Source organism: Strigops habroptila, chromosome 5 (assembly GCF_004027225.2).
Source record: "Strigops habroptila isolate Jane chromosome 5, bStrHab1.2.pri, whole genome shotgun sequence".
In the NCBI taxonomy this organism is placed as follows: Eukaryota; Metazoa; Chordata; class Aves; order Psittaciformes; family Psittacidae; genus Strigops; species Strigops habroptila.
In genome coordinates this window covers 58,950,684-58,973,727 of record NC_044281.2, presented here as the reverse complement: position 1 = coordinate 58,973,727, position 23,044 = coordinate 58,950,684, and positions in this window count along the sequence as shown.

The following is a 23,044-nucleotide window of genomic DNA, read 5'->3' as shown; positions in this document are numbered from 1 at the left end:
ATGTTATTTGGGAGCAGGAACTTTGAGAAAACTTGAAGACTCCAAAGGTTAGGGTCAGTAAGTGGCTGTTTAGACTAAACAAACAAGGGAAAGATAGACTGATAAACAGCCCATCAAAATGAAAGCCGACAGCTTTGTATTCTGTTTTCTGTCCCTGTGAATCATGTCAACCTGCTGACATGATGTTTCCTCTCATTTTGATATGGAGAGAAGCCATTATTCTACCGGGTGTTGCGCTTGCTAATGTCATGATGAGAGCTTTATAACATCATGTTGATTCCCCCCTGACTCACTCACTTTTCTTTTAGCCTTTCTGCAGCCTTAAAAAGGAAACATAAAAAGTTCTGTTTCTTATGCTTGAACAATCACTTTTAAATGCCAGATCTCAGTCCAGAGCCACCTGGAAAGGAGTCAAGCTCTAAGGAGTCTGTTTTCATATATTTTCTCTTATCAGTCCCCATCACAGATCGGGGTTTGTGGTTTTACAGCTGATGGCAGGTTGCCTGCATATCTCAGGGCTGAAATGCGAAAATAAGCCAAGCATGAAGACAGTATCAGCTTGACGCTACATGCCTTTCTAGGCCTATTAGATAAGAGATACTGTTTGTACAGAGCAAACCTGTTACCTCAAGAAAACAAAGCTGCTTTTAACTGTGGCCTGCTCTAGCTTTCCTCTTAAACAAATTTGCAAAGTATATGAGTCAAAGAAATGAACAGCCAGATCATCAGCTCTATATTGCTGACCCCAGTGCAGCAGGAGCAAGCTGAAAAGCCTCATCTAGGTCTGAGCCACTCTTAGATGACCACAATATGTATCATCTGAGGGACTCACTACCAGCCTGGAGAAGACCAGCCTTCATTTGATCTTAAGCTGAAAGACCGTTTAATAGTGTAGCATTTCTAAAGGACACGCTTTTGCAGGCCCCAGTTTAAATATAGCCTGAGTACACTTCAGCTCTGAAGTACCCTTTTAGAAAATCCCTCTCTCTCCTCCTCAAATCATTCACTCTAGACAACATGGAGACCTCCAAAATGTAATACAAGCCTTGTTGTGCATTTACCTTTTTGGTAAATTACATTTTTTTCTCTACCACAGTTAGCTACTGTTTTAGAAATCATCATAACCCACTAAAACACAGGAGGTTTTCTTAGTCCCGGATGAGCCCATTTCTCATATGGGAAAAATTTGATTCTATATTCTTTTGGACGCCCCCATACCTGCAAAAGAAAGATCAGCTCTGAGGCTGTAAATATGGACCTTGTATGTCCAGGGCAAAGGTAGTGTGTGACCGGTCATAAAACCTTCTTCTGAAAGGTGAGTTCACTGGACTGATGTTTGCTAAAGAATCAAGTTGACTTCCTAACTATACCATCCTCTCATTCCATTCTTTAAATCTGATGACAGTATAGGTGCTGCTCCAGTTGCAAAAGCATAACAAGAGCCTCCTCTTAAATGTGTTGTGGTCAGGCCTCTTTCTTAGGATTTTACAGCTGATATTTGTACTTATCATCAGAAAATTTTGACATGAGTTGAACTTAGAAAACCTTACCCAATGCACTCTTATACCACATCAAAACTATCTGCAGAGAGAGGTAAACTTTCTAGATTAAGACTGACTGATGTGAACAAAAGTTCTTGGAAGACAAGTCAAGTGATTTGGCAAAGCAGGCAATGAGTTAAAACAGACATTCAGCCCTGAATCTCTTGACGCGGTGTGGGGTGATGCAGTTGGATGCTAAACATCTGAACTGATACCAGGCAAGAATGTGGGCACTACACTTGATCCTGAGTTTGGCTTATAATGTAAAAAGAGTTTAAATGCTTAAGTTGGCACGACTCTGGTGCACTAAGCTCTCAGCTTCTCATCAGAGTTAAGGCGGTTTAAGAATTTAGTGTCTTAAAAGCAGTATAATCTGCTAAACTGCTTTTAAGGTTTAGAAGAACTTAATTCTTCAAACCAGTTTAATATCTTAAAGTGGCTGAGCCACTTTTGCTGGCTTAAAAAGTTAGCAGAGTTGAGACTAGGTGATATTGGAGGGACGCTGTTGTGCAGAGGATCGGATCAGACCAGTGCAGTGCAGCCTTCTGGCTCCCCAGTCTCTGAATCTGCTGTATGTTTTTCAAGGTCATTGCTCAAACAATTCCAAGCAGTTGGCAAATAGAGACTGGGTCTGTTTGCCAGTCAAATCTAGTTCAAGTATTCTTTGAGTCAATATCCAGCCATTGTGTTACTTATTTGTTCTTCTAATCTTCCAAATCCCCCATAAAACCTATATATTTTTGCTCTGCCCTCCTCCTCTTGCATTTCAATGGCAGCATGTCTGCTATTTCTGGAGCTCCTTGAAAATCCATGCCAAGTTTTCTATTGAATGCCATGTTCGTCTCCCACCCTTATGCCTTCCTGTAGGAGATACTGCCCTTTTTCACTCGCCTTCACACTCCGAGAACATGATACCAGCTTTTAGATCTGGTGCCTGGCAATAAAAAAGTGGTGTGGGTAAAAACTGGAGCATCTGAAAGTATTGTTCAGAGTTTTTCTCTATGTGCCTGTCTGTCAGATTATTTGCATGTGCCTCCTGCTGAAATTAGGGTGACCCAGGGTATTCCTGGTGCATTTGAACATGAGGTTCTCTCCAGTGGTGATTGACACCAGTGTTTCAGACGGGAGGTTATGGAATCCGAAGCAGAGAGCTGTCGGATGGTCTATCCAGCTCTGTACTGGGAAAATTCTCAACTGCTTGTAACTAGGCAATGGCTTAAACTTCATCCCAGTCTTCCTGTGGCAATGAGTCCCACTGTCTCACGAGAACAAAACATTCATTTCTTTTCATTAAATGGAATTTGTCACTTTTCTGTTCTCTCGGCTGAGTGTTCCCTTATCACTGGAAAGAGAGACAAATTGTCTCATCTAGATTTGGCCCTACTTTTGGAAGGTATTGGTTTAAATCACCTTTTCTTTGTGATAAACAACCCTATTCTCTTGACTTTCTTCTTGTGTGACCTCTGTGAGACACAGATGTTCTCAGCATTTTTGAACCTGATATCTAGACCTGGAAACAGGGACTCCAGGTTAGTTACCTTATCTTGGAAATTTAGGCCACAACTCTACTGTCCTGAAGATCTCCTAAATGTAACATAATTATATTTATCATCAAATTTATATTTCAGGCAACTTTAGTTCCTCTGTCCTGGTACCTAGAGTAGATGTATGCACCCAATAATGCATACATCTATGTGTGCAGATGCATACATCCCAGTGATGTGGGGTTATTTACACTTCAGCCACCTAAAATCAGATGCCATCTTTTTTAGCAAATCAGTGGAAAGGAGTGTTTCAGTTTCTTTCTCAAGGTAGGATGAATTACTTCCAGAGGTGCTCAGCCTAGCCTAGAGCCTTATTATTAGTTGCTAAGTTGGGGAAGAAGAAAGCTATCTTACTGGCACTCTGGCTCTGGTGAAAGGATTAAATACAGGATCTCCTGTTGGCCAGTTCTGGGATATGTCCCAGGTCAGCAAGTAGGTTGCTTGGGATGATCCTTAAGGTTGTGTGAGCAACTATACATAGTCATCTGGTGTAAAACTTTACCTCAGCCAAGAGTAAGGGAAAAAAACCAACTGGTTAAAATAGTTTAAAATGTGTCTCCGATACTTGTTGCTTAATTTTCACTGGGGGTTGTTTATCAGCTCTGCAGAAAGGCAGAATAGGCTGTCAGGATCAGTCAAGTGTGTATCGTCTCACCGTCCGAAGCTATGGTCATGGTCCCTGAATCCATTGTCATATGCTTTCCTCTGCCCTGAACACACTGACAAATTGTCCAAATTGTAACTCTCTAAAGAACGGCCAACCACCGGATCTTCTTTCGGAGAAAACAAAACAAACTCTGGCTTTTTTGTTTTATTATAATCAGAGGCTCCCTTTTTAATCATTCCAGTTTCTAGTCACATGGAACATGAACTGTCCAACAGAGCTTGAGAGAGCATGAGAGAAAGGAGGGGAGCTTAGACAAAAAGCTTCCTCACTGGGAACAGAAAGGCTCCACAGCAAGGCAATGGAACAGTGACCTTTTGCCTCAAGGTCAGGGTTTCAAATGCATCCATCAGTTAGCTGCTTTGGGAGGTTGTTCCCTTAGACCGAGAAGAGTACGGGACAGACGACATCTGCCCTTAGACTCCAGCTGGGTCCAGTCTCTACATCTTGGTCCGTTTACCTACATTGAGATCCTGTAACACAGTTCAGGGTTTCAGTCATCATCTACATAAAACCTCCCAATTTGCCACTGCTGGGTGATTTGTCTGTAGAGACTAACAGAGATTTTAACATTACCTATGAGAAGAGGAGATAGAGAACAACATGCAGATCTCAGAACAAGCTCCAGACTTGGAATCTGGAAATCTGCTTTCCTTTGTATTTCATAGAATCATAGAATAGTTAGGGTTGGAAAGGACCTTAAGATCATCTAGTTCCAACCCCCCTGCCATGGGCAGGGACACCTCGCACTAAACCATGTAGCGCAAGGCTCTGTCCAACCTGGCCTTGCACACCGCCAGGGATGGAGCATTCACAACTTCCTTGGGCAACCCATTCCAGTGCCTCACCACCCTCACTGTAAAGAACTTCCTCCTTATATTTAGTCTAAACTTTCCCTGTTTAAGTTTGAAGCCATTACCCCTTGTCCTACCACTACAGTCCCTAATGAAGAGTCCCTCCCCAGCATCTTTATAGGCCCCCTTCAGATACTGGAAGGCTGCTATGAGGTCTCCACGCAGCTTCTCTTCTCCAGGCTGAACAGCCCCAGTTTTCTCAGCCCCAATATAAATAATTATTGCCCTTATCCTCAGGCATAATCAAATCCTGGGGTCAAAACCTGGCTGCACATGAGCCAGCTTTTCTGGAATGCCCCTGGAATTTCACACATTCCTCTCAAAGCCCCAGCAAGCTTTGCAACCATGGTGGACTTAAAGGTTTCCTCAGGATGGAAGGCCCTCTCCAGAACTTCATGAATGTGTATGAGAGATAAGTCTGTGGTAGCTACTGGTCTTTTGTAGCATGATCTTTGTAAAGAATGAGACCTAATGAAAGCATTAGTGAAAGCTCTCCCAGAGAACAGAAAGCACAGAAAAAGCTCATTTTGATGCTTTTTCCCACTTGAAAATCACTGTTTTATACATGTGGCTATATGCTTAAACCCTCCCTCATTCTAATGTTCATCTTGAGCCTGCTAATTTTTTTCTCTACATCACTCCCCTGGGGCTGAAAGATGACTCTCATTTCCTTACGCAGGGTCCCAAATCCATGCAAATCACTGCATGAGGCCAAAGACTTCTACCACGCCAGCACAGGACCTCACTTGAACAATGCCTCAGGTCCCTTCTCTGTGAGCCAACGAGCTCATGCTTAGCCATATTTAGCAGCTACCAGGAAAGCTTTACACGCAGTTTCTCTCTTTATAGACTCCCATCTGGCCTCCGTGCCTGACAAATGTTTGTGAAGCTTCCTCTGGCCTGATCAGCCGTACTGGTGTGCAGTCCCTTCCCTCTGTTCACATATGCAAAAATCCTTTTCTGTCCACAGATGTAGAAAACAACTTTGCTCTAGCATTGGAGAGGTCACATAGCCAGGGCAGTGACGGACACCAAGGCAGAAGACCTTTCAGGCTGATGATCTGGAAGACATCTTTCTCATTAGTTTATCTGGCCCTGTGCTTAATATGGGATGTAATATTTCATGTTCATTTGTGCCAGGACCAGGGATATCATGCCACGGCTCCAAATGATGGTAAACCCACCCTGTCCCTTGGGGTGCAGCTCTCCCAGCATTACTCTTCTGCGCAGAAACATGCGCATATTTCCTCTGTGGGCTTTGCTGATTTCCAAATTGCAGCCTGTGGAGTTTCTCATGCCTCTGGCTGCTAGATCAAAGATCCGGTTTATATCAGAGTTTTTCATTCCATAAGTCCCCTAATCACTTATTAACCTGCTAGCCCATATGCCATCTCACAAATTGTTCTCCTTTCCTCTCTCACTGGTAAGTGTGTTTGCCAGGCTATAAATCTTTCAGCAGCAATTCTTTGGGCTTTCTCCATATTTAATTTTTAAAGTGCCAGCTCCAGAACTGGACACAAGACTTTATTCTCATGTGTTTGCCAGCAGTTGGTTTCACAAACTTGCTTGTAAATACATCTACCTTATCTTTATTTCTGCTTGTTCTGGGTGACAAAAGAGAGGTGGAGGAAAGTGGTAGCATATGATGTTATTTCTTTTAACTATGTGATCCTAATGTGAAGGAATATTTCATGGTATTCACCCAGTGATTCTTGTAATACCAAGCCTCAGTTACCATCTTATCTTTATGAGATTTGACAGCAGATATCCAGAAAGAAGCTGGTTTCAGATATCCAGAAAGAAGCATCAGCCCCACCTATTTCTCCCACCCTGGACAAAGGAAAGGTTGACCACGCTTGGTTGAAAGGCCACCCTCCTGGTTCCCCTGCAATGATTTTCATCATGGGACACCTTTTTCAGCCCCCATGAACTGGGGAAAGGCTCGACCCATATTTGAGGCTTTGATGCACCATACCCTGGTCAGAGATGCACTTGCCAATCCTCCGCATGGGCTCGTACCCACCTCTGCTCTGGCGATTGCTATGGGGCACCATGATAGATTAACCCTGAGCCTCCTCTAATCTTGGGGAAAGAGTCCCTTCACCCACCAGAGTCTTTTAAGAGAGAATATTAAACCCCCCCCAGCAATCTCGTAGGGTCAGGCTAGGCTGAGGACAGCAGTCAAATCTCACACATGGGAGGGAGGAGACTATTTGCTTTAGAATGATTTTTTTTTTAACTTAAAGAGAATTGTAAATGTTTCTAGTAGTCTCCATTTCTCTCTCTCTCATATGTATACACATCTACATGTATATCTATGTATTTGAAAAACACAACCCACAACTTTTGGTTTAAATTTGATCTGACAATATCCCTTTAACATGAAACTCTAAAGCCGTAATTGATACCCCAGTTGGATGTTATCACAGATTATTTCCTGTCTGTGTTTTGACTGTCCTGGTCGAATGGCTTCCAAACCTAACACAGAGTCAATGAAGAGAAACAACCCTCAGCTACTATTATTCCTGTTACTCATTCTACCAAAATAATAAAAATAATGAAACCGCAGCCCGCCTTGAACAGTAAAAATCTCTTAAAAGCCCTTCCTAAGCTGGGCCTTGACGTATCTTGCATATCTTAGGGAAAAAAATAAAGCTGGTAGGTTGGAGGGGGGAATTACCAGTGATGTTCCTTGGCTGGGCTTGTGTCCACACTGTTCATAAAGCACTGCCTTGGGGACAGATGTGAGCATCGGGAACTCCCTGTCCCACCCAGAGCTGACCACCCAGCTGCCGTGTGCCTGCGCCACCACCAGTGCCACATGCAGGCAGCCGTCTGTGCGGCCCCATGGTCTGCACTGGCAACAGCAAACCTGGTCTTCAGGGTGCTGGGCAGGGGCCTGCTAAGGAGAGTTACAGACTTCCCCTCCTGGCTCTCAATGTGGGTAAACATGGTGGGTAATGCTTGAGGAACAAACCCCAGCAAATATTGGACAGCCACGGTGCCAAAACTGAGCTAGGTGGTATTTTTAATCTGACGCTTTTTTTACCAGGAGAAAAAAGAAAACAAAAATCCCCTCCTGATTTAGTAGTCCCAAAATGTTTCATGAATTCATGCTTTTTCCCCTGAGCAGTTCATTTAGGCAGGGGAAAAGCACCCAATAATAATACCAAAGCCCCTTCCCGCCCAATCGTTTAATTCCAATAGGTTGGAAAATAAATGTTTTCCAATATTTGCCTTGGAAATAGGTCTTCATTTAAAAATAAATTAGTTAATTTACCTTTCTGTATTTTTACATGTGTTTAAAGATGGCTAACACTGAACTTAAAACTTCAGTATAAAAATGCTTATTTATTTTCATTCTCATTTCATAAAAATCTTCTTAAAAATTAATTTAAACAGAAAAGGAACTCTCTCTCCCTCCTTACTTTTTCTTGTTTTATCAACCTAAAAAGAAAGCCAAGAAAGCAGAAAGGGTAAAATCAAATACAATCTAAATCTCCTCACCTATTGTGAAACCTGTCTATAAGGCTTCCGGTGGGACTGCTGGGTAATGTGGCTTTCCCCAACTCCCTTTGCCATGTTTTCTCTCTCAGCCCGGGACCGGCCCCTTGCTGTCTCATGGGCATGCGTGTCTCAGCTGAACTGTTCAAGAGCAACGCTCAGCTGTTTGGTTTGAAAGACAAAGCACAAGAAATGACAGTGTCCAGGAACCAAAGAGACTTTGGAACATGGATACAAAATTGATCAATTTTGTTAGTTTTACCCCAGCAACTTCACAGACTAATTCCTATTTTCAAGAGAGATGTAAATACTACTGCTTTTCGGGGAGATATTAAGCTTTTTCCTCTCTTCAACTCCAGACTTAGGTTTCTAACCTACTCATGGAATGTCTTGAGAATCTTGCTTAGATGTGATATGGAGGCCCAGATTTTGCTCTGTGAAAAACATCTCTTTACACCAGGAGAACAAAATAATGCAGACTGACTGGATTTTTTAGCTCAATGTGTTTGGGTGGAAGCGGTAGGGGCTTCTCCACTCTGATATCGCTCAGATGCTCAGCTGTGGTTTCAACATCTGGCAGAGGTTAGCAGCTATCTTAAACTGGAGCAGCTTCTAGTGCAAGGGATCTCAAGGCACACCCAATTAAACATGAAGTAGCTTTTTATATTGCTTTTTGGATGCCCTACCAAGTCAACTCCAGGAGATCCAGGTGAGGAACTCCTTGCCACAGTTTCATACCATATTTTTGGCCGCTGCACGTTATGTTTCTTTGAGTTCATCTCCCTTTCTTTCAGGAGAGGTTCCCCTCAGGAACCTGGTCATAGTCAATTGTATTCTGAGGGCATAAACCCAAAAGGACACATTCACATCTGGTAAAACACCAGTGTAGTGATGTTACTGCTGCTAGAATTGGTCCACAAGAACTTAAAAGTGGGAAAAGCTCTCAGAGATTGTTCAGCTCATAATCCTCAATGGGAATGATCAGTGGTGACCAAGCAGGAGGAGCCTCAGGGCAGCAGAATGAAATGAAAAAATGTTTTCATCTCTCATGATCTTAATGAAGGGAGGGAGAGCAGTTGAGGAAAATTAAATAAAATAAACAGGCATCACACAAGGTACAGTGAGAAGAGGGTTGAAAGAAGGTAAGATGGATAATTAAGCAATAAGACACGACAGGCTGTGTACATTTCTGGGTGATTATTGCATGCCTGCTATGATGTTCTTTAGGAGTGAACTTTTGCTACACAAAACCTAAAATCACCCCCCAGGGACAGGCTGGCAAGAGGATCTAATTGCTGTTATTACAAAATTAATTTTGAAATAATAATAATAATAAAATAATAGGAAGAAAATGGGGACAACCTCCCTTTGCACCATGTTGTTTGAACCTGTTATGGGAAAAGAGATGACATCACCCACAGTCAGTCATTGGATTGAGGGCAGTGACATCATCGCTAGCCAATCCCACGCTGCATCCTGGTGGTGTGTTGGCTTTTGCATAGCTTTTCTTCTTTCTCTTTCTTGTTCCTTGGTCTAGGTTGCCTGCCTCCGGGTCGATGTGCCCAACTAACTTCTCTTTGTGTCCAGAGGTTCTGTCTTTTATCCCTTTCTGAAACAACCTAGGTTTGCTTCTTGCCTTGTTCTTTCTCCCTCTTCTGGTTAAAAAAAAAAAAAAAAAAAGGAAAAAATCATAACTGTTGGAAATATGGAAAGTAATGCATACCATGCCTGTGGCCCAGAAGCATGGTATTTCTTTGGGATTTCATCCACAACGACCGTTTTTAACTTCTAATCTGCCACCCCCCAGCTCCACCTGCTTCAGTGAACCTGTAAAGAGTTGGGTTACAATACTATCTCTGCACTGAATGGGAAGGAAGATGACATACCAGAAAAGAAGGGTTTCTCTTTGACTGTGTAGCAATGGATAACAACCAAGCAGTTATTCAGGTACTTGGTCTTAGCATACCTGGAGTTTCATCAGCACTCAGTGACATTTTTTTATGCACAGAAATTCTGTTCAAATTAGTTTGGTTGGGAAACATTTCTTATGGAATATTGTATGTTTTTTTGGGACCAAATCTCCTATTCTTATGTTTCTGAACCAAATGCCTTCAGGAATCCTCATTCTGGAGAAATTCAGTAATGTCATTTTTCTTTCTATTTTAGACTCCTTTTTGCAAAGGGAAAGAGATTCTGAGATTTCCCTGGGCATGGAATTTCTCTTCTTTGTAGTCTGGTTGGCTTTAATTTGTTCCCAAGTAATCTGTTGCCTTACCAAAGACTTCTTGTCAGATAATGATTCAAGAAAATCTAGTTGCCTTAGATGTATGTGTCTGAACAGCTCTAGATTTAGAGTTTTTACATGTGTTGGATTTTCCTTTAAAGGCACATTTGCTTTTCAAGAAAAGCAAATAGGGCTCCCTCAAACTGGTCTCCAGATTCCACTGTCATTCATCTCAGCTGAGACTCCAATATCTATTGAGAAGCTCTATATCATTACCTGCTGAGTGGTGATACCAGGAGTCTGCTCTTGATAGCTGCTGTACAAAACAGGAGACAAGCTAAGACTAGATGAATCAGAGGTCAGCTTGAAAAGAAGATGCACACAGAAGTGAAATGGCATACCCATGTTCACACCAGAAATAGTAGCAAGATCAGGATTGGATTTCAGGACTTCTGAAACTCAACCCAGAACTGTGCTATTAGGGGATGTTTTGGTTTGTTGTCAGGGGATGTGGGGGAGGACAAATCCAGCTCACCCCTCTCCCCAAAATCAATCATGTTTGTGTGAGTGATATTTATCAAATGGAAAAATTGGTCAATAGAACTATGTTCTCAAAAATCAGTCTTTGTTCAATCAAAAATCAAACTCAAAAGTAATTTAAGCTCTATAGCTCCATTGTACTTGCTACATTAGGAGATGAGATGTTTTTCACATGCCACTGCTTATTACCATCATCTTATCAAAGGACTGAACCTGTGACCTTTAACATCAAAGCCTGGACTCCATCATTAGAATTAAGGAATGACTTGCAATGATTGCTATCCTTAGATGACTCAACCAGTGTAATGGGAACATGATGTTATATAAATGTTATATATATATATACACACACGCACATACACTGCTGTAGAAAGAGGCAAAAATGCATCTCAGGAGAGAAAGAGTTAAATGATCCACCAGTAAGTGAATGCAAAGTTGCTTATGCAGACATTTTCTTGTAAAGATCTGGTCTCTGTCTACGTGTTAACTACATGCAGAGACTCGCTGTATCCAGGTTGACAGCTCTGGTGTTATACTTTTGTGGGGAAAAGTTAAACAGCATAATGGCACCACTTGGAAAGACTTAATAGATAGAGTTGCACCTTCTTAGCCTCCCACATTTTCTAAGCTAAACTGAAGAGGGAGATTCCACAGGGCTAATAAACAAATACCTACTTCATGGAGAGTGTTAAGACATCATGTCAAAAGGCTGGGAGTGGGGATTGATACTCCTAATTTGAAAGGAGGGAAGAACAATAGGCAGCATATCTCAATGTGATTCTCTTCCTTTTCTGTGGCTGTGAAGAAGTTCCCTTGACCCTCTCCACATAGCCCATTGGCAAGGAATCAGAAGCAGCAACCCCAAAGGAAATAAGAAACAAGAAAGAAATGAGGTTTGATCAAGGGTGGGAGGGAAAGAGAAGAAAAGTTTTCTATATATTGGTTGGGATAGTCAGAGAAACGGGTGTAGACAGATGGAATTTGTCATCTTCTGAACAGAGCTTCACAGATATTGAATGCAAGGAGTTTTTTCCTAGTGGGACAGGATCACCCACCTGTTGAAACATTAACTTTCCACTTTGCAGCATCAGTTCCTTGCTCTGCCTGAGACTTGCTGTTCTGAGTGACCCTGCACATCTGCCAAGGTCAGTGCTACAAGGTGGAGATCTGGCCCTCAACATGCTTAACTCATGACCAGGGTCTTACCCTCTTCCTCTGTCACTGGCCTCCTCCCTGCCATGTCTATCCTTGGTTGGATGTTTTAAAAAGTGCTGGATATTGGGCTGAGGCATATTCTCAGAGCAGGCTTGAAGGTTTACAACATGGTAGGGCAGATAAGTTGGGTTTTGAAAGGTTTCAGACCTGCTGGATCCTGAGGTGTAACAGTTCACCAGCTGCCTCATCTTACCAAGAATGTTCTGCTCAGTGATGTGCAGGAGGAAGCTAAAAGGGAGCTGCATGGGAGGATTGTAAAATGATGGTCTCTGAGCAAACTAATAAAGCCCACATATCCAAATCAAGCACAGTGTATAAATCCTTCTCCTCCTTTTTTGTAGCATCCTTGCCTTCAGACAGCTGGACAGGGAATGAGAACACCCAGAGACCAAGGTCTTCAGGGTGCCCATCAGAGCATCTCTCACCTGTTTGTGCAGCAGGTGACAAACAGGTTTTCTCCATCTGATCACCTGGCAGATGTGTCTCTACTTGTCAGGGAAGGTGGGGCAGAAAGAAAACAGAATCAAGCCCCAAACTCAGTTCGGTGAAGAGGTGCCGGAAATGGAGTGCTGTGATTCAGTTGTACTTGGGCTCTGCACAGAAGCAATGCTGCCAGAATGCCTGGTACTATTCCTGGTGCATTGGGCATGACAGTACCAGCAAGCTCTGCCTGAGAGGCGGGGTAAGAGATTAGGAAAACATTACAGGAGAGGACGGTGGGCTCATCCTGTCACAGAAACCTGGCAAAACAGACCAAAAATCAGAGACATCTCATCAGGCTTACTAGCACCTTAGAGCAGTTTCTCCCTCCAGAAGTTCCTTGGGAGAAAAATACCCCAAACATCTGCAAATCAACATAACAGCCCATGGCTCATTTCAATTCCTATGAAACAAATTGTTCTTGAAAGCAGCTTTTGCTTTCCAGCCCCCCTCACTTTTTTGGCTTCTCCTGCTGTCACTTGCACCTTGACTGAGATGTTCCCACTACCCCCTTGTTTCTATGCTGTAATAAAATTGTTTAATCTGATTTTTTCCTTTCCTCACTTCTTGAGGCTGGAAATATTCTCGTTACACTTTTACTGGGGAGAAAAATAATAATAATAAGTTCCCAGGGTGGTGGAATTCTAATCCTCTAATCCAACAAAAAGACAACCAACAGCAGGAAGAATCCAGCCCTCCATGATGCCCTGCTCCCCCTCAATGTTTTTCATGATTTTCAGGTCAACCATATATTTGGAGCTTCCATGTAACAAATTTTCATTTTACTCATTCAAGTAAATTTTCTTTGCAAGCTTTCCACGTAGCCTGAAGCCTACAGCTATTTTTGAATCTTTTGAATCTTTTTGAGGGCGAGGCAGAGTCAAGTTACCTTGTCATCAAATTCTCATTTTGGCAAGAAGGGTGGTGGGGGTGAAGAAACAGAGGACTTTATAGCAATAATCACTAACCAAAACACTTCAGAGTGCCTGAACTTGTTACTGCGTCTGTTCAGTTCTTCGACAATATGTCAAGCAGAAAGAAAACAGCTTAATTTTTCACAAGCCTGCTTGCTTTCTGAAGTTAACAACAACACGGCAACTTGTTTGAACTAGTGAATGGAGGGAACATGCTATTAATACCAGAGTCACAGCGCTCCATTACCCACAACCCACCAGATGTCTGAATTTAAACTGTCACCTCACGTATCACATCAGTTTCTGTGGGCAAAATCTTGGTCTGTTTTCCAAATGCCCTAGAGGCACTGAGCTGTTCTTGCAGGGCCTTTGATATGGTCTGTTAGTAATATGGTTGTAAAAAGCCATGTGCATTTATGGTGCATTGTTATTAATATAGCTCCTCTTCCCATCATTGTTTTGTTATTATTTATGTATTATTTCCTCTTGGGCAACTAGATTGCTCTGGGGACTGGTAGATTGTAGAAGTACTTTCACCTTTTTAACAGCCCAGTTTGGTATCCTGCCTGCTCCCTTGCTGGTAGATTGTATGGCATAGCTATGTGTTCACATCAAACACTAAAGTTTCTCAGAAAAGAGAGACATTCTGGGAAAACTCTGAAGGAAACCGAAATAAATCCATTCCCCCTGGAATTTGGTTGTGGCAATTTTTGAATGTCTTGCCTTCCATATCCAAAAAAAGACTCAAAACACACAAATGTTTAGGCCAAAACTTTTTTGGTCTTCATCAAAAAGTTAAAATTCCTGTGGAAAGAAGACACTTTTCAAGAAAATGTACATTTAATCAAAACTCCCATTTCCCAGCAAAGCCAGTGTTGACTACAGCTGTGCCAAAGCGGAGAGATACTGCAGGGCAATACCACCTCCTCCTGCCAGGGGATTGTCCTGGGGCGCTTGACCTGATCCTTGGGTGTCACATGTTGGGGAGAAGAAAGTCAAAAGCTTTGTTCATCTGAGCCTTTAGGTAGTAACAAAAAGCATAGCCTGTGTATAGGGAAAGAAGCAGAGAAGGAATTGGAGACTCAGTAGAGCTTATGGGCAGAGGAGAAATTGGAGGGAGACAAGAAGCCAAAGGGATGAAGATGGGTGTCCTGGTGTTGGCTGGGATAGAGTTAATTTTCTTCCTAGGATCTGGTGCAGTGCTGTGTTTGGCTATAGCTTGAGAACAATGCTGATAACACACTGATGTTTTAGTTGTTACTAGGTAGTGCTTACGCTGATCTAGGACCTTTCAGTCTCTCATGCTCTGCCAGTGAGGAGGGACACAAGAAGCCGGGAGAGAGCAGAGACAGGACACCTGACCCAAACTATCCAAAGGGGTATTCCATACCACAGAATGTCATGCCCAGTATGTAAACTGGGGGGAGTTACCTGGAAGGGACCGGTCACTGCTGGTTGTTGGTCAGTGGGTGGTGAGCAATTCTACTGTGCGCTGCTGCAATTTGAACCCAGGATCTCCTGTTCGCCACAACAAAAGATTTGTGTGGAGAGAAGCAGACCTGCACACTGGCTTGGGTCTGTGCAAGTTCATCCCAACATTTTGGGTCAGAGCAACCTGAACAGGTCTTTTGTTCCCATGGTGTACAGCTTCACTAGGACTCGTGCTGTGGTGAAGACACCCACTGCTGTCACAGGGGCCTTTTCTCCATGGCAGCCAAGACCCTGAAAAAAGGCAAAACTATTGGCTGTGGATCCAGAAAACTCATGCATGCACATACATACCTGTGCATGAGGGTCAGTGCCACCCCCAGACACACTGTGCATTTCTTCATTCTTGATGAGTCCTTTTTTCTTTCCTTTTTTTTTTTTTTCCTGAGATCTAAAATTAAGAAATCGTGCAGATGGAAAACATCTGCCTGCTCTTTGTGCATGGAAAAAACATACCACATGGCAGGGATGATAAATAATAATAAATAATGATGATGATGAAAGCATTTTGAGAGGCGCAATGGTTTGATTTGTCTGGAGCAAGCATCACACACTCTCTGTCAGGGCTAAGAAGGATAAATAGACTGTTGTGGTTTGAAATTCTGCAAATGACAAAACAATTTTAAGGCATTTAGAAAGAGCAGATGCTGAGCATGGCTTGGCTTTTCATGCGTTCACTCATTAGTGCCGCGTCAGAGGCCTTTCAGGTGTACAAAAGCAGCCTGAACTCTCCTGAGTGCAGGTCTATTTATGTATGAGTCACAAATCACTGTCTCTCTTAAAACTAACACAGCTAGACCAAAGAATGACATAGCTTCCTGGTGACGTAATACTCCTCTTTTCTACCTTGTTACCTAATACACGGCTATGAAATCAAATCCGTGGGACAAGTAATTTATTTATTTCCCTAGGCTATTACAAAAAAATGATAGCTTTTCACCCAGAAGGCATAATTCTTGGTGTCTCCCAAACATCCATGCAAAAATCAGCAATAACTGTGTCTCCGTGGATGTCACCTAGACCTTCATCAGGGTCCACCTAAGAACTTCTTCCAAGGTTTGGGTTGTGCCAGGTCATCTCAGGCTGTAGGTAAAGACCTTGTAAAACTCAGTGAGTGTTATCTGATGGAGAGGGACAAAGGGGATTATTTAATGAGTTCTTGGATCTCAGCTGATTTTCCAGAGTGCAGGTGTTCTACTTAATATCTGCCAGCAGGTTGGTGCTCTCCCTGCCCTTGTAAGTAACTAGGCCCAAATGACTCCAGATTCTGGAAACATTTGAAACTGATGTTTCAAATGATGTCTGCGGACAGAATAGACAAGATGATGGGGAAAGAATACCGTGCACTGTCAAAGGTGCATATCTATGTGAGGAAAAAGCATTCAGACAACAGAGAAGCCGACTCATACGCACATGTGAGTGCAGGTCTGAACACTGATAAAGGGAATGTGCCAAGACAGGGTGTATTTATGTCTGACTGAACAATATGATACCAAACATTTCAGACAGTGACAGTCTTGCCTATCTTCATCTGTTTATGGGAGGTACTTCTAAGCGCCTGAGATCTCAGCTCCCAGGACAACCATCCTGTAATGTCTCAGGCAAGATGATTCACAAATGGAAATATCATTGAAAAAAGCCCAACACTAACACTCGCGACAAGCCATGCTCTGTGTGTGTGTCTCTGTGCACTTTGCCAGCATGTTTGTCTGAGCCCTCTGAGTGCAAACACAGTGTAGCACTTTTACTTTTTTGTGTGTGTCTGCTGGAATGGTTGAAGTTTAAGACTAAAGAAAAAAAAACGAAAAAAATGTAAAGGAATTGGAACTGAGCAACAGGAGAATGATGATGCAATGATATTGCAGCAGCAAAAGCAAAATGATCTGCTAAAAATACACCAGAGGGATCTAAATATTTCCATAAACAGATGGAGGTCAGAGCCCAAATGGAAGAAAAATATGCAAGTAAAGGAAATTGTATTTGACAACCATAAGGGTCTATAGTTCTTCTGTGTCTTTTATCCCAAAAGGCTTTTTTACAGATGCTCACAGTTGGGCAAAAGAGGAGCCTGATCCCACAATGCTTTACTCACACGAGTAACCCTAATTTATGCTTATAGACTCAAAGGGGCCAATGGACCTGCCACATGAGCAATACCTTGTATGAGTTCTTTTAGAGGAGGCATCTGGCAATGCTTTATAGTGAAGGCTGCAGAGCAGTTTCCATGCTAAACCTCTCTTTTATTCATTCTCATAAATATTTTTTTTTTTCTGTTTCAGAGCATTTACATTTTCAGCTGGAGTTTTCCAAACATAGTCCATGCCTGAATGTGAATTTTATTGGGATGCATGAGGAAGAACAGCTTCAGCCTGGCTGGAAAAATATGTTTTCCCTTAAACATGAAAGTCCAAGCTTCTTCTTGCCTTTTTCTTGCCCCCTTATCTAAACAAATGAGAAAGGGCTAAAATTTTATTTTCTGAGTTGTCCTATGGGGAGTCAGGGATGGTGAGATTTGGCGAGGCTTCAAAATCAAAACCACCTAGAAATATTTTAAATCTGTAGGTACCTGAAATCCTGAATACGTTCTTCAGGGGTGAAGTTCAGCTGCTATAGAAAGGATACCAGAGAGCTGCATGACATGTGCTCCTTTGAAGCTCAAGCCTTGCTTTAATCTGGCCAAAGTTCACCCATCTACAGGTGGGAACCTGACTTTCTGACTGGGAAACCAAAACCAGGTGTGATACCAGCTGTAGCATTTCACTGTGGCCCTGATGGACCAGCTTGGCTGGGATAGATGTCAGGCAGAATTAAGAAACATCAGCATAAACCTCTCTCTTGGAGGGAAATTGCAATCTCCCTATTTGAACCGAATACAAAGACTGAGACGTACTCAGCTAGGGAACCTTGGCTCTTGAGCTGCTGCAGCTCATCTTCCCAGCAAGGATAAAACCTTGTGAATCCACACTGAGATGCATTCTGGGTGGGGGCAAACACAAGCATATTTGAAAGCTTCTGCACAAATGTTTTCTTCTGGACAAAGTGAACTTATTTCCTCTCATGAAGTAAAAAAATTCTTTGGGTTATTTTTGTTTGTTTGCTTTATTTCCAGCTCTCAGTCATGTCCAAAAATCAGACTAGAAAGAGAGGGGCAAAATGTTGTTTCAAAGTGTAAAAAACCCCCAAACCAAACACACTAAAATGACATATTTTGAGAATATTTGGCTTCAAAGTTCTGCATTTCACACTTTTCTCTCTAGAAAAACATCTGTCCAAACCAACACATTTCTAGGAAAATGTGTTGTTCAGCCTGGAGAAAAGAAGGCTCTGGGGAGACCTTATAGTAGCCTTCCAGTACCTAAAGAGGGCCTAAAAGAAATCTGGAGAGGGACTTCTTACAAGGACATGCAGTCACAGGACAAGGGCTAATGGCTTCAAGCTGAAAGAGGGTAGATTTAGATTAGATATTAGGAAAGAATTCTTTACTGTGAGGGTGGTGAAGCACTGGACCACGTTGCCCAGAGAAGTTGTGGCTACCCCATCCCTGGCAGTGTTCAAGGCCAGGTTGGACAGGGCTTTGAGCAACCTGGTCTAGTGGAAGTTGTCCCTGCCCATGGCAGGGGTTTGGAACTAGATGAGCTTTAAGCTCCCTTCCAACACAAACCATTTTACGATTCTGAGATCCTACGATTTCTTTTAAATAAAGTTATTCAACAGGAAAATATCTTGGAAAAAATGTGTCCTGATCCCTTCTTCAGACAAAGAAGAGTGACCACTTCATACAGCATTAGGAAGGCCAGGCTGTCCTGTCCAGCCATTCATATGGATGACTCCAGACAGCTTAGCAAATATGGTATTACACAGTTTAAGCCTTGCTTTGAACATTGCACAGTTCTTCCTTGGTACATTGTATGAGCGTGCTAAGCTATAGGATCTGGATGAGAAGATGTGTTGTGTCCCTTCCAACCTAAATATCTTTGTCGTTCTAAGCACAGCATACCATACACAACACATAGTAAACCCATCAAACTACCTTCATCCTACTGTAATAGAACTGTATTAATGATGAGAACTAAGCACCTGTAATTATACACCCTAAAATGAAGTTGAGATTATCAGATATGAGACTTGAGGAGCTCATTATAAGACACTCATGTTAAAAAGACCTCAAGTGTTGTTTTGAAATGGTGAACGATCAGTACAGTGCTCAGTGAAGATACCGGAGGAACTGCAGTTTCTTTTGTCACTTCAGATGTTGTCTAATGCCAAACTGGATATTTCTGTGTGGGAAATTGCTGATCCAAACAATTTAGCTTCTTGGGTCTTGCCTTTTTTTTTTTTTTTTTTTTGCGCTTCAAGAACGTGTCCTTGCAGAAATAAAAACTGTTCGCAAGCTATAAACATGTCTCATGTTCTGTCCCAAGGCAGGAGAAATTTTCTTCTGCAGCTTTCAACAGTAACAGAAGCGGTCAGACCTCCTGCATAACCCAAACAAAATCTTTCCAAGCCTCTGCTTGATGTTTTTACTGTTGTATAGCTGAAAGTAATTTTTGCTTCACCTGTTCTATACTCTGGATGCCTTGTCTCCATCCAATGATACATGCCATGTCATTGCTGTAACTTCGGGCAGCACAAACAGCATTAGGAAAGAAGCTATGTGAAAACAGAGCAAAAATGGGTTGGTGATGTCCTAAGGCTTTGTGTTCAGAAAGCCCCAGTTTGCTGCAGACTCTCCCTTTGCTATGTACTGAGGTAAACTCCCAGCCTAGGCTTGGCTCACTCTGCCTTGTGAAGAGTCACTGCTGATGTTGATTTATTTAGCGGTTGACTGGTAGGTTTTGGAAGAGGCAGGAGGAAGCTCTCCCTTCCTGTTCACACACAGCTGTTCTCCTCTGAGACCCATCTGGATTCACTGGAGGACCATTGGCCTCTTTGCCAGAGCTCTATCGCAGGCAGCGTTTACAGCTGTCCTGTACAGACAACTGGTGTGTGGTCTGAAGCTATTGATGGAGAAGTGAGACAAGTGTATTCCGCGGAATTTATTCTCTCCACACCTTCCAGAGCTCCACAGACTCGCTGGTATGAGCTGTTATGAACCCCTTGGACCTGGCTGAGGCAGGATAACAGAAGACTGGCTGTGCAGAGCTACCAGTACTCCTTGCAGGAGCCGTTGTATTGCACACAACCTGTATCTGTTGGCAAGGACTGCAAGACAGCCTTTGCCTTTGGAAGCAGCCAGCTCTTGCGGTATTTGCAGATGTAAAAAAATGCAATGTCCGTCAGAGGGGAAGCTATGTGCATACTGTCTCTGTGCCTGGAGAGGTACAGTAAGGGTTACACGAGCTTTAGGAGTATGCTTTTTTTAAGGAACTTGGCAAGAATAAAAGGGCTCTGCAAAATTCACATCTTTAAAACACAAGAAAAAAATTAAAGTGTCTCTGAAGCTTCTGATCTGTGCAGGTGAGGAAAGCCTGGGAACAAGGAATTCATCTGTCATAATGCTGTGAAGGAGTAATGCCCTCACTCATCCCAGTGCAGATGGCAACCCCACCTCTCGGCCCAACCCAGAGGGCATGAGCAGCCCTGGTTTCAAAGACCTTTGCATGCAGAATTATCCAAAATCTGCTACTAATAGTGGTTAAGAAACATGGGTGGTTAGTTGCAACGGGTGGATGCTATCCTTAAACTTTTAGTGGTGGCATTGCCGCACTGATGGATTCAAAGCCTTCCAAAAGAGCATCAAAACCTATAAACTCTCCAGGTCAGTGAAGCCAGGCTTCCATCACTTCTGCAGCAAACCACATCATGTAATGTTCGCTCTCACCAAAGTGGGTAAGTGTGCATCGTAAGCAAAGTCACCAAATTGCTCACATTTCCTTGGGACCTTTTGCCTAACGCTTGGAGTTGGACACATTACAAGAACTCTGCTGTCCTGATTCAGTTTGCACCTCTGTCCATATGTTTATGCTTTTTGGACCAAAGAGAGGATTGTATGATGAAGCCAGAAGAGCTGGATAAAAGATTCTGTTTTCTGGATTGTTGCAACATCAGGACCTGGGACAACTGCACAAGTTCATCACTGCTTTCGAAGTCCTTCACTGAACTTCTCTCTACCTTACACTATTTTCAGTTATGGACTGCCACTTCATTTACTAGTGCTCCCAGAAGAAGGCAAGGGTAGGTTTCAGGATAAACTGGGAGATTTGTGGAGGTGAGCTCAGGTCTCAGTGGCGTGGAGGTACCATACAGAAACTTGCTCAGCTCTGACTAAGTTTATTTTTGGTTTGTTTTAACCCAATGAATTCCATACTGTGCTGAAGGCACCTGAAGTACAATGATGGTTGGAGTCTATGTGAGTATATATAATAGAGCTCAATAGATAGTCCTTCTGCTAAGTCAGAATTCAGGCAAGCTTCACTTCTGTCTGTCGGGAGACTATGCATATGGATTCTCTGGACGTTCATCCATCTTCAGTTTAAAACATTCAGTTTCATACAAGTATGTCCCTGTTCTGCTCTGAGTAATACCCTCTGACTCAAGCAGAACCATGTGAATGATAACAACCAAAAGTAAACAAAGCAGAATTTAACCCTTTTTCTCATGTGCTTCTCAATATATGTTACAAGTGTGAAATCCCAGAAACATTAATTTTGAAAATATCTCTTTGTGTTAGACAACATAGGTCACTGAATGGAAAGATGGAGATTCTCCAGGATTAATAACACGGAAAAGTATGTTATTTGATGTGATAAATATTTGGAAGGCCACTTTATTGTCAGGAGTATAAAGACCCACCCATTACTTGGAAAATCAGGACAAAGCAACAGAATATCTCACTTTAAGAAAAACATCAAGGAGAAAAGAGGAAATTATCCAAGAACTGGGGAAACTTGACCAAGGCCTGTAGGGATTTTAAATTGCAAGACTGTTTGTTGTTTGAACTGAGTCACACCGATGCAACAGAGAATTTGTCCTTGGCAGCAGAACTGTTAGAATGGAGAGTTCATGCTCCCTCATGTCAACCCACTGAATCCAGGTCATCATGTCTTAATTAAAGTGTACATGCTATGAAATACCACTGAACGTCAATCCATTTCCTTAGTGTATAGAATACTATGTTTATTTATGGGGTTTGGCAATCATTTCTGGAAAACAGAAAAAAAGATATTAAAATATAAAGATTGTCCATTAACAGGAGAAAAACGCTGTCATGTCCCAGATTCTCTTCTCAGCTGGTTTTGGTGAGATTCCTGCCTATGGGTCATCTTTTCACACATTAAAGAGGTTTTTCCCTATCTTGGCCAGGCACAATTCAGTCTTACTGGGATAATGATGCATGCATAGATAAGACAGATTTTTGGTTTAGAATAAACTCCCTATGATGGGCTAACTGTGCAGCATGAAGTATTTTCAGATTCTCCTCTATTGAAGTCTCAGACATATCAGAGTGCCCATCAAGTGTCTGAGAGCTGAAATGCCTGAGATACATGAAGGAAAATGTTTTCCCCTCCTCTCATGCCAAGTCTAGAAGAATGTCTGCTCTGGGTATCTGCCCAGCCCTGGAGCAGAATTCCAGCAAAACCTGGAAATTCATTCCACTCAAAATCATTCCCTGAAGTTTGCTTGACAAGGGATGGACAAAGCAGCAACTGCGCTAGCTGTATATGTTCAAATATTGCATACATCTATGCAATAGCTACTCTAGTGATGCAGCCAGGAAAAACAGCAGGGCGAGTCAAATAGGTAAAGATAGGATAGATAGAGAAAGTGCCAAACTAAACAAGGTTTGATTATGGCTACACACTGTTCTCTGCCTCTGATTTTCTCTTGCAGGGAATTTCCTAGAAGAAAGCCAGCATAAATGGTCCTGCCTAACTCGATAGTTCCCTAAAGTTAACCCTTTCCTGAATTGTGGGGTTGTGTCCCCGTTTGGCTTACAAACATCATACACATAATGTCAGCTAAGTTCTGCTGACGTTTTTGAACAAAAAGCTAGTGTTTTTCAGCTTGTTTTTTTTTTTTTTTCATTTGGAAAAAAATACAATTAACAGAAAAGCTTTTTTACATGCCCTGTTGATG